The sequence below is a fragment of the Falco naumanni genome, chromosome 4 (genome assembly GCF_017639655.2).
Source record: "Falco naumanni isolate bFalNau1 chromosome 4, bFalNau1.pat, whole genome shotgun sequence".
In the NCBI taxonomy this organism is placed as follows: domain Eukaryota; kingdom Metazoa; phylum Chordata; class Aves; order Falconiformes; family Falconidae; genus Falco; species Falco naumanni.
This window is the reverse complement of record NC_054057.1, coordinates 113457595-113469515: the sequence shown is the minus strand read 5'-3', so window position 1 is coordinate 113469515 and position 11921 is coordinate 113457595. Positions and strand designations below refer to the sequence as shown.

Here is an 11921-nt window from a genome sequence, read left to right as displayed (position 1 = left end):
TCCAGCCCGCTCCTGCATCTCCCCCTTCCTGTCGCACAAAAGACCCTTTGAAAGCCAACGAGTAAAAACAAGGCATAAGTAATAGAGCAAATAAAAAACCGACTAAGACATATTGTCAATGTCAAAATAACCCACTGTCTTTGTTCCGTACAATTTTACAGTTGCCCCTTGTTGTTTTTGAACAGCTAGTACCAGGTTTGCCATGTTCTGCAGGGCCCTTGCAAACATGACAGTGACCAAGGTAATAGCAAACAAACAATACTGCCAATTGAGTGAATGGATGCCAAAAAAGGCTGAAATTTTCTCAGATTTTGATACCATGTTGCTGCAATGGGGCGCCTAAAATCCACGCAGCACATGCCATCAAAATCCTCACAGCCGCGTCCTTGAAGCAACAACAAAAAGCAGTGGCAATTTTGACTCACATTCTCAACTGCCTACCAAACAAGGTGATTTAACTCTTTAATGCTTTCCCTGCCGTTACTCCGGATAAGAGAAGAACCGCTGCGACACGCTCCCATCATAGCCTCCCTACTACATTAGCACCTACAGAAAGACAATGATCGACATTCAAAGTGTGAACAACATCATCTTCTTTTGGATTAACATTACACGTAGGTGGAAGGGCACGCCAAACGAGAACTGGTTCCATCCAGAAGTTCGAAACATAGCATGCCTTCTCTGAACATACCTCTGGGGTCATTCCCTTCATTCCCTCTTTTTTTATGCAGAGAGAGACACTTTAGCATAACAGGGAAGCCCCTGTTTACATCTCTGAGCCAGGACACAAACCGCAGCTGTGCGCGCCACCAGGCTCAGGGCAGAAACCGCTCCTGTGGTTACATAACTATACATCTCTACAAGCGCGCAGACACCTATTAAACACTAAATAACCATGTTTCTCTTTCCTATTCTCCTTCATAACACCTAGTTGTTCTCTCATGATGAATCCTCCCTTCCCCTTATCGGTGTCAAGGGAATCCTTGTTCCATGTACATGCTCCGTGTACAATGAGTTGTCCCGTTCCCCTGCTCGGTCCGAGAGAATTACCTTTCTTAAGAGGTTTGATCCAGGGTGATAGTGTTCGTTGTAGGCGCTGTAAAAAGCGTAATCTATATTCTATGTCCCGATTTTGGGTATCTAACAGGAATGCCAAACAGTAATCCTCACACAGTTTTTATTTCGTTCTGTAGGGTCGGTGTCGGTTGCCTGCGGTAAAGGTTCACGGAAAGGTCTTACGTTCTTCACTGGGATCCATCTAGGTCCTTTTTCTGTAGAGACACAAGCATAACCTTTTCCCCATGTAACAAGAGGATACGGTCCCATAATTTTACCTGTTTCTGGATCTCGGACCAATAGTGGGGCTTTAACCCGTGCCTCGAAGGAGGTATTTGCAGTGAAATGTCGAACTCTCGGTGGGTTGTTATCTATGAAAGAACAATTCAAAAAATTAAAAACACACAATGCTTTCTGTAACTGTTCCTCCGGAATAGCCATTCCCGTTCCCCCTTTTTGTTGTTGTAACAAACGTTTTAGAGACTGATGAGACCGTTCAATGAGAGATTGACCGGTGGGGGAAGGAGGAATGCCAGTAATATGAGTTATACCCCATAGGGCAAAAAAGGCTTTTACAGTTGTGGAAACATAAGCTGGACCATTACCTGTCTTGATCTTCAAGGGAAGACCTAAAGTAGCAAAAGCACTCATTAAGTGTCTACGAACACCTCGTGCCTTTTCTCCTGTGTGACAAGAGGCAAACAAGGCACCTGAAAATGTAGCAACGGAAGAATGGATATATTTAAGGTTACCAAATTCAGAATCATGTGCGACATCCGTTTGCCATAGTTGTAGGCTTTGTAATCCTCTAGGATTAACTCCTGTAGCAATTGATGGGAAAGAATGTTTTTGACAATCAGGACAGACAGCAATAATATTTGATGCTTGTTGAGAAGTAAGGTCAAACTGTCGCTTAAGAGCTCCAGCATTTCCCTGAAAAAAAAAAAAAAAAAAAAGAGTGACTTAGTTTAGCTTGTGCAATCCGGTCTGGCAGCACTTGAGCTGGTAACGTCAATAGGTCAGCTCGTCGATTGCCTTCTGCAAGAAAACCAGGTAGTGATGTATGGGACCTAATATGCATAACAAAATAAGGCGCAGATCGAGAGTCCAAAAGGAAAATAAGTTCCTGTAACAGGGTAAAAAGTTGGGAATGCGAAACACTCCGCAGCACAGAAGCTTCAGCTCATGTAACAATACCTGCAACATAAGCAGAATCGGTAACAAGGTTGAGGGGTCCGTTCCGTTTTTGGAAAACATGAACAACTGCATTCGGTTCTAGTATCTGAGGTGAACCGGAGACTGTCTCTATGTCCGAATGCCATTGTCTCCGTTGATCATCCCACCACAGAAGAACAGATTTATGTGATTTGCCCGATCCACCTAGTAAACACAGGAAGTGCCTGTAAGGGTTGTTCGCTGCTTCTGGGTTTTAACATCAGACGGAAAATCAATGTTAAACAGTTTGTGTGAAGGCGGATGGGAAGTTTTTTGACCTGTATATTCTCGCCCGGCACCTCCCCGGGACCTACAGCCTGACAAACTATTGTTGCACAATTCAACCACGAGAACCTCTAACACCTTTACCACTCAAACCTAGCCTTCTCCTTGACATCTTATATAGCCCATAAACACCACCTACCCAACACCAAAATCATATTAACCCAAATCCCCCATACACACACGCCCCTAAGACTATAGGCACCCAAACAGCCAAAGAAGCCAACGAGACCAACGAAGCCACGTCCCCGTAGCTTACAATCCAAAAGCGTGGCACTGAAGATGCCAAGATGGCGTACAATACGAAAGCCGAGGACAAAAGACTTAGTCCTAACCTTGCGTGTATGTGTCTAGCAGGAGCCAACTGTAAAGTATCTGCGGCCCAGTGTAAATGCCCTAGGCCTCTTGCCAAGACCAAAGGAGCAGGCATCAGGCACACACTACCAACTGTAGCCCAAGACGCCTTGCTCAGCCACACCCCCACGGGCACTCAGCAGAAATTAACAGTAAGCAATAAGCGCAAGCTTGACTTAGTCACGGCAGCCTTCAGGGTTGGTAAATCTTGTGCCAGCCGCCGCGGTCACACAAGAAACCCAAGCCAACGGTCACACGGTGTAACGAGTCGACTAGAGCCTGTCATAATAACTAGGAAACCGAAACACAACTAAGCTGTCATAAGCCCGAGATACCCCTAAGGCCAACCTAAAGATGATGCTAGCGAACCTGACTGCGGCGAATGAAGAGACTGGATGCAGCTTGATGCAAGCAAACGTCAATGTGTTGTAGAGAAGCACGAGGTTTTATACACTTCCAGAAGCTGCGCTTTTTAAACTAATTAGTTCTTGAAGCTGAGCCTTGCATACTTGGCAACCCCTGACTGGTGGTTAACTACCAGCCATTAACAGCAAGGTGTTACCTTTCCTTGGCGCCATCCGTCTCCCACTCCCCTGTGCTCTGTAAATATGCCTCATCACGTTAAGTGTTGTCTAGACAAGCTCGAGCACATTCCCCTCAGCTGACCGATTGCCACACATGGTCCTAGTTTCCAGCCCGCTCCTGCATCTCCCCCTTCCTGTCGCACAAAAGAACCTTTGAAAGCCAACGAGTAAAAACAAGGCATAAGTAATAGAACAAATAAAAAACCGACTAAGACATATTGTCAATGTCAAAATAACCCACTGTCTTTGTTCCGTACAATTTTACAGTTGCCCCTTGTTGTTTTTGAACAGCTAGTACCAGGTTTGCCATGTTCTGCAGGGCCCTTGCAAACATGACAGTGACCAAGGTAATAGCAAACAAACAATACTGCCAATTGAGTGAATGGATGCCAAAAAAGGCTGAAATTTTCTCAGATTTTGATACCATGTTGCTGCAATGGGGCGCCTAAAATCCACGCAGCACATGCCATCAAAATCCTCACAGCCGCGTCCTTGAAGCAACAACAAAAAGCAGTGGCAATTTTGACTCACATTCTCAACTGCCTACCAAACAAGGTGATTTAACTCTTTAATGCTTTCCCTGCCGTTACTCCGGATAAGAGAAGAACCGCTGCGACACGCTCCCATCATAGCCTCCCTACTACATTAGCACCTACAGAAAGACAATGATCGACATTCAAAGTGTGAACAACATCATCTTCTTTTGGATTAACATTACACGTAGGTGGAAGGGCACGCCAAACGAGAACTGGTTCCATCCAAAAGTTCGAAACATAGCATGCCTTCTCTGAACATACCTCTGGGGTCATTCCCTTCATTCCCTCTTTTTTTATGCAGAGAGAGACACTTTAGCATAACAGGGAAGCCCCTGTTTACATCTCTGAGCCAGGACACAAACCGCAGCTGTGCGCGCCACCAGGCTCAGGGCAGAAACCGCTCCTGTAGTTACATAACTATACATCTCTACAAGCGCGCAGACACCTATTAAACACTAAATAACCATGTTTCTCTTTCCTATTCTCCTTCATAACACCTAGTTGTTCTCTCATGATGAATCCTCCCTTCCCCTTATCGGTGTCAAGGGAATCCTTGTTCCATGTACATGCTCCGTGTACAATGAGTTGTCCCGTTCCCCTGCTCGGTCCGAGAGAATTACCTTTCTTAAGAGGTTTGATCCAGGGTGATAGTGTTCGTTGTAGGCGCTGTAAAAAGCGAAATCTATATTCTATGTCCCGATTTTGGGTATCTAACAGGAATGCCAAACAGTAATCCTCACACAGTTTTTATTTCGTTCTGTAGGGTCGGTATCGGTTGCCTGCGGTAAAGGTTCACGGAAAGGTCTTACGTTCTTCACTGGGATCCATCTAGGTCCTTTTTCTGTAGAGACACAAGCATAACCTTTTCCCCATGTAACAAGAGGATACGGTCCCATAATTTTACCTGTTTCTGGATCTCGGACCAATAGTGGGGCTTTAACCCGTGCCTCGAAGGAGGTATTTGCAGTGAAATGTCGAACTCTCGGTGGGTTGTTATCTATGAAAGAACAATTCAAAAAATTAAAAACACACAATGCTTTCTGTAACTGTTCCTCCGGAATAGCCATTCCCGTTCCCCCTTTTTGTTGTTGTAACAAACGTTTTAGAGACTGATGAGACCGTTCAATGAGAGATTGACCGGTGGGGGAAGGAGGAATGCCAGTAATATGAGTTATACCCCATAGGGCAAAAAAGGCTTTTACAGTTGTGGAAACATAAGCTGGACCATTACCTGTCTTGATCTTCAAGGGAAGACCTAAAGTAGCAAAAGCACGCATTAAGTGTCTACGAACACCTCGTGCCTTTTCTCCTGTGTGACAAGAGGCAAACAAGGCACCTGAAAATGTAGCAACGGAAGAATGGATATATTTAAGGTTACCAAATTCAGAATCATGTGCGACATCCGTTTGCCATAATTGTAGGCTTTGTAATCCTCTAGGATTAACTCCTGTAGCAATTGATGGGAAAGAATGTTTTTGACAATCAGGACAGACAGCAATAATATTTGATGCTTGTTGAGAAGTAAGGTCAAACTGTCGCTTAAGAGCTCCAGCATTTCACTGGAAAAAAAAAAAAAAAAAGAGTGACTTAGTTTAGCTTGTGCAATCCGGTCTGGCAGCACTTGAACGGGTAACGTCAATAGGTCAGCTCGTCGATTGCCTTCTGCAATAAAACCAGGTAGTGTATGAGACCTAATATGCATAACAAAATAAGGCGCAGATCGAGAGTCCAAAAGGAAAATAAGTTCCTGTAACAGGGTAAAAAGTTGGGAATGCGAAACACTCCGCAGCACAGAAGCTTCAGCTCATGTAACAATACCTGCAACATAAGCAGAATCGGTAACAAGGTTGAGGGGTCCGTTCCGTTTTTGGAAAACACGAACAACTGCATTCCGTTCTACTATTTGAGGTGAACCGGAGACTGTCTCTATGTCCGAATGCCATTGTCTCCGTTGATCATCCCACCACAGAAGAACAGATTTATGTGATTTGCCCGATCCACCTGTAAACACAGGAAGTGCCTGTAAGGGTTGTTCGCTGCTTCTGGGTTTTAACATCAGACGGAAAATCAATGTTAAACAGTTTGTGTGAAGGCGGATGGGAAGTTTTTTGACCTGTATGGTCGGCAAGTGCCATAACAAAGGTGTCAGATTGCCGATAAAGCCATTTTATGTATACTGTTGTTATTGGTAGACAAATAGAGACAAAATCCTTCCCTGATAAGGTTAGCAGGTGTGATCTAGCTTTAGTAATCAGAGAGGGAAACATTTCATCTTGTGTCAAAATAGGTTTTGTAGGCTGGTTAGTTAAAAAGATCCATTCAATAATCAACAGGGGGTCTGAGTTTTGAAGGTCCCGTTGAAATATCAGGGCATGAGGCTGTCGTACAGCGTTTAAAATTTTCAAGTAAAAAGACAATTCAGGGGCCCATCGGTGGGCCTGTCGAGAACAATAGCTGAGGCAACCTTTTGTAAAGATGTATCTGCTTCAGAGTTAAGATCACGTGGAGAACAAAGATTAGTGTACCCTTTTAGTATGTCAAACAGAGGACCCAAGTCTGTATTAGAAATTCCCAATAACGGTCGAACCCAATTTATTGTTCCCAGTAGTTTCTGTGCATCATGCAGGTTTCTTACATTGGTATTGATCTGCAATGGTTGAGGAATAATAGTTTGTGCTCTTATCCACCAGCCCAGATATTTCCAAGGGGGAAACTTTTGGACCTTTTCTGGTGCTATAGAGAGACCGGCCGAATTCACGGCATCTGTGACAAGGGCTACAGCTTTCTCCATGACTTCATGATGTTGTGCTGCCACTAAAAGGTCATACATGTAATGATACAATAACACAGTAGGTATAGCATTACAGACAGGACCGAGTATTTTTGCAAGATACCATTGACACATTGTAGGGCTATTTTTCATACCTTGTGGCAGTCCAACCCACTGATATCTCTCCAACAGAGCTTGCATGTTGATGCTTGCAATGGAAAAGGCAAGTTTTGGGGCATCATCTAGATGCAATGTGATACTGAAAAAACAATCTTATATATAGATTATATGTAGATGACGAGAGCTTGTCATAATAACTAGGAAACTGAAACACAACTAAGCTGTCATAAGCCCGAGATACCCCTAAGGCCAACCTAAAGATGATCCTAGTAAACCTGACAGACCAGGCCCCACGAAAGCTAGGGCTCAAACTGGGATTAGATACCCCACTATGCCTAGCCCTAAATCCTGATGTACACCATACCAAAACACATCTGCCCGAGAATTACGAGCACAAACGCTTGAAACTCTAAGGACTTGGCGGTGCCCCAAACCCACCTAGAGGAGCCTGTTCTGTAAACGACACCCCACGCTACACCCTACCACTCCTCACCAGAAACAGCCTACATACTGCCATCGCCAGCTCACCCTAATTGAGGGATGCACAGTGAGCACAATAACCACCCCGTTAACACGACAGGTCAAGGTATAGCCCACGGAGTAGAATTAACGGGCTACATTTTCTAAGATAGAACACTTCAACGGAAGGAAGCATGAAATTGTTTCTGGAAGGCGGATTTAGCAGTAAAGCAGGATAACGTAACCCTACTTTAAGTCGGCCCTGAGGCACATACATACCGCCCGTCACCCTCCTCACAAGCTACCAACCCCAAATAACTAATCCACCACTATAGCCAAAGATGAGTTAAGCCGTAACAAGGGAAGTGTACGGGAAGGTGTACTTAGTATACCGGGGCGTAGCTATAAGACTAAAGCACTCCGCTTACACCTGAAAGATGTCTGTCACCAACCAGATTGCCCTGAGCCTCCTCTAGCCCAACCACAACGCCCAAAAAATTAAAAATTCACCCCTCCATCACTAAACTAAAACATTTTCTTACCTTAGTGTAGGCGATAGAAAAGGCCCACTGGTGCAATAGAGCTCTGTACCGCAAGGGATAGGTGAAATAAAAGTGAAACCTCAAGCAATAAACAGCAAAGATACGCCCTTTTACCTTCTGCATTGTGGTTTCGCAAGAACAACCAAGCAAAGTGAACTTAAGCTTGCCCCCACAAAACCCATGCGAGCTACTTATAAGCCGCTGCCCCTGAGCGAACCCGTCTCTGTTGCAAAAGAGTGGGATGACTTGCCAGTAGAGGTGAAAAGCCAGCCGAGCTGGGTGATAGCTGGTTACCTGTGAAGCGAATCTAAGTTCGCCCTTAGCCTCTCCCCTAGGGACTCCCAACAGCCCAAAGTGAAGTGAGCTAAGAGCCATTTAAAGGGGGTACAGCTCCTTTAAGAAAGAATACAGCCTTCGCTAGTGGATAACTCAAAAACTTTTTCAAAATTGTAGGCCTTCAAGCAGCCACCAACAAGGAATGTGTCAAAGCTCCATGTAAAAAATACAAAACCAACACGACTCCCTTCAAAACTAGCAGGTCAATCTACCAACCATAGAAGAGCTAATGCTAAAATGAGTAACTAGGTAATCTACTACCTCTCAAGCACAAACTTAATACCAAATACCATTAACAGAAACATTAATGTCCCAACTACAACAAGATCAAGCATTCTAGCAGGCTGTTAACCCAACCCAGGTGCGCCCACTAGAAAGATTAAAATCTGTAAAAGGAACTCGGCAAACAAGGCCCAACTGTTTACCAAAAACATAGCCTCCAGCCTGACAAGTATCTGAGGTGATGCCTGCCCAGTGACACTACATTCAACAGCCGCGGTATCCTAACCGTGCAAAGGTAGCACAACCAATTTTCCCATAAATCGAGACCTGTATGAATGGCTAAACGAGGTCTTAACTGTCTCTTAAGATAATCAGTGAAATTGATCTTCCTGTGCAAAAGCAGGAATAAAACCATAAGACAAGAAGACCCCATGCAACTTAAAAATCAGTGGCCACCACGCACCAAACCTAAACCTATCAGGCACACTACACCCACAACACTGGCCTATAATTTTTCAGTTGGGGCAACCTTGGAGTAAAACACACCCTCCAAAAATAAGACCACCTATCTTAACCAAGAACCACCCATCAACGTGCAAACAGCAACCAGACCCAATATGGTTGAACAATGGACCAAGCTACCCCAGGGATAACAGCGCAATCTCTCCCAAGAGCCCCCATCAACGGAGAGGTTTATGACCTCGATGTTGGATCAGGACATCGCAATGGTGCAGCCGCTATTAAGGGTTCGTTTGTTCAACGATTAACAGTCCTACATGATCTGAGTTTAGACCGGAGTAATCCAGGTCGGTTTCTATCTATGACAAACCCTTCCCAGTACAAAAGGACCGGAAAGGTGGGGCCAATACTTCCAGGCATGCCTCCTCTCCCCAAGCAATGACCTCAACTAAATTGCTCAAGGGACTACCTACCTCAAACACCTAAAAAAGGGTCGCTAGTGTAGCAAAGCCTGGCAAATGCAAAAGGCTTAAGCCCTTTAACTAGGGGTTCAAATCCTCTCCCTAGCTCCCCACAACTCAACCATGACCCAACCAACACCTCTAATACACCTTATCATGTTTTCAGCCTATGCTCTTCCAGTCCTAATCGCCGTAGCCTTCCTAACATTAGAAGGAAAAATCCTAAGCTATATACAAGCCCGAAAGGGCCCAAACATTGTCGGCCCCTTTGGACTTCTACAGCCCGTAGCAGACTGCGTAAAACTATTTACCAAAGAACCCATCCGACCATCAACCTCCTCCCCCCTGCTCTTCACCCTGACCCCAGTACTAGCCCTCCCTCTTGCAATCTCCATCTGAACTCCCCTCCCCCTGCCCTTCTCCCTCACAGACTTGAATTTAGGCCTACTATTCCTTTTAGCCATATCAAGCTTAGCAGTATATTCAATCTTGTGATCAGGCTGAGCTTCAAACTCGAAATACGCCCTGATCGGCACCCTCCGAGCAGTCGCACAGACCATCTCATATGAAGTGACACTGGCCATCCTCCTCCTCTCCGTAATCATACTAAGCAGAAACTACACCCTAAACACCCTTGCTACCACCCAAGAGCCCTTATACCTCATCTTCTCCACCTGACCTCTCACAATAATATGATACATTTCTACCCTTGCCAAAACCAACCGCGCCCCATTCCATCTGACAGAGGGAGAATCCGAACTCGTTTCAGGCTTCTATGTAGAATACGCCGCAGGCCCATTTGCCTTATTCTTCCTAGCTGAGTACGCAAACATTATACTAATAAACGCACTCACCACCATTCTATTCATCAACCCCAGCTCCTTAGGCCTCCCCTTAGAACTATTCCCAATAATCCTCGCCACAAAAACCCTCCTCCTCTCCTCTGGCTTCCTCTGAGTCCGCGCCTCATACCCATGATTTCATTATGACCAACTCATACACCTTCTCTGAAAAAACTTCCTACCACTAACATTAGCCCTATGTCTCTGACACACTAGCATACCAATCTGCTACGCAGGTCTCCCCCCCGCTTAAAAACACACCCACATAAGGAAAGGTGCCTGAATGTCTAAGGGTCACTATGATAAAGTGAACACAGAGGTCTACCAACCCTCTCATTTCCTTGCAAAACCTTAGGAAGACAGGAATTGAACCTGCACAGAAGAGATCAAAGCCCTCCATACTCCCCTTATATTACTTCCTAGTAGGGTCAGCTAAACAAAAGCTATTGGGCCCATACCCCGGAAATGATGGTTTAACCCCTTCCTCTACTAAATGAGCCCCCTCACAAAACTAACATTCTCCTTAAGCCTTCTACTAGGAACAACCATCACAATTGCAAGCAACCACTGAATACTAGCCTGGACTGGACTAGAAATCAACACCCTTGCCATTATCCCCTTCATTTCAAAATCACACCACCCTCGAGCTATTGAAGCTGCAACCAAATACTTTCTCATCCAAGCAACCACCTCCACATTAATCCTCTTCTCAAGCACAATCAACGCACAATTCACCGGACAATGAGACATTACCTGACTAACCCACCCAACAGCCTCCCTACTACTAGCTACAGCAATCGCAATAAAACTAGGCCTAGTACCCTTTCACTTCTGATTTCCAGAAGTCATACAAGGCTCACCTATAACCACTGCCCTACTCCTCTCTACATTAATACAACTCCCCCCATCACTATTCTTTTCTTAACTGCCCGCTCACTGAACCCACTCCTACTGACAACCATGGCCATTGTATCTGCAGCCATCGGAGGGTGAATAGGACTTAACCAAACAAATCCGAAAAGTCCTAGCTTTCTCATCAATCGCCCACCTAGGCTGAATAACCATCATCCTCATATACAACCCCAAGCTAACAATAACAACCTTCTACCTATACTCCATAATAACCGCCTCCATTTTCTTAGCCCTCAACACAACCAACTCAAAACTATCCACAATAATAACCTCCTGAACAATAATACCATCACTAAACGCATCCTTGATGCTAGCACTACTATCCCTAGCCGGCCTACCCCCACTCACTGGCTTTTCACCAAAATGACTCATTATCCAGGAACTAACCAAGCAAGAGAGATCAACCGCAGCCATAATTATTTCAATACTCTCCCTACTAGGTTTATTTTTCTACCTACGACTGGCATATTGCTCCACAATCACACTCCCACCAAACAGTACAAACTTCATAAAACAATGATATAATAACAAATCCACAGGCACACCAATTGCTACCTTAATTTCCCTGTCAGTCCTCCTTCTCCCCCTTTCTCCCGCGATCTTGACCATGACCTAAGAAACTTAGGATAACCTGCCTACCAAACTGAAGGCCTTCAAAGCCTTAAATAAGAGTTAAATCCTCTTAGTTTCTGCCCACACCACTAAAGCCTGCAGGATACTAAATCTGCACCATCTAAATGCAACTCAGATACTCTAATTAAGCTGGGGCCT

At 44.9% G+C, this 11921-nt stretch overlaps 1 long non-coding RNA gene and 1 pseudogene across 1 annotated transcript; one reads left to right on the top strand and one right to left on the bottom strand.

Moving 5' to 3' along the window:
* Positions 1-2958: 2958 nt before the first annotated feature.
* On the bottom strand, positions 2959-7230 carry LOC121086695. Its single transcript, XR_005827433.1, has 2 exons — positions 7172-7230; positions 2959-3255 (listed from the first exon to the last, which is right to left on the bottom strand). It is a non-coding gene; the product is annotated as an uncharacterized LOC121086695 (long non-coding RNA).
* A 2202-nt stretch (positions 7231-9432) lies between these two features.
* LOC121086693 lies at positions 9433-11844 on the top strand (annotated as a pseudogene).
* Positions 11845-11921: the final 77 nt, after the last annotated feature.